Source organism: Octopus bimaculoides, chromosome 2, assembly GCF_001194135.2.
Source record: "Octopus bimaculoides isolate UCB-OBI-ISO-001 chromosome 2, ASM119413v2, whole genome shotgun sequence".
NCBI classification, from domain to species: domain Eukaryota; kingdom Metazoa; phylum Mollusca; class Cephalopoda; order Octopoda; family Octopodidae; genus Octopus; species Octopus bimaculoides.
The window spans coordinates 96,889,384-96,889,876 of NC_068982.1; the positions used below are offsets into that span (position 1 = coordinate 96,889,384).

The 493-nt window shown below is 44.0% G+C and overlaps 1 protein-coding gene across 3 annotated transcripts in view; it reads left to right on the forward strand.

The window, feature by feature from the left end:
• LOC106869109 (SEC14-like protein 5) overlaps window positions 1-493 on the forward strand; it is a 109,627-nt gene that overhangs the window by 72,421 nt on the left and 36,713 nt on the right. The gene's annotated exons all lie outside the window — the stretch shown is intronic.

The following is a 493-nucleotide window of genomic DNA, read 5'->3' on the forward strand; positions in this document are numbered from 1 at the left end:
TATATATATATATATATATATCATCATCATCATCATCATTGTTTAACATCCACCTTCCATGCTGGCATTGGTTGGATTTTTAGAGCTAGATGCTCTTCCTAACACCAACCACTCAGCAGAGTGGACTTAAGCACAGGCGAGATCAGTTTTGGTAAGTATTTTACAGCTGGATGCTGTTCCAATCACCAACCACATTACAGTGTGGACTGGGTGCTTTTAAGCGGCACCTGCACTGACAGGGTCACCAAGCACTTTCAAGACAAAAAGAAAAACTTTTGAGAGAGGAGGGGGCATTGGAGGAAGTGATCTTGTGTTGGATGATGAAAGGTTATATGAGGCAGAGAGATAGAAACAGGTGTCTTGCTGTAGGGGAGGTACAAGGTTACCCAGCCAGAGAAAGAGAGAGAGAGAGATCAGGAATGAAGACAGAAACAGGTGTGCTGCCGCAAAGGAAATACATGGTTACCCAACCTGAGGGAAGTGCAGGAGAAAG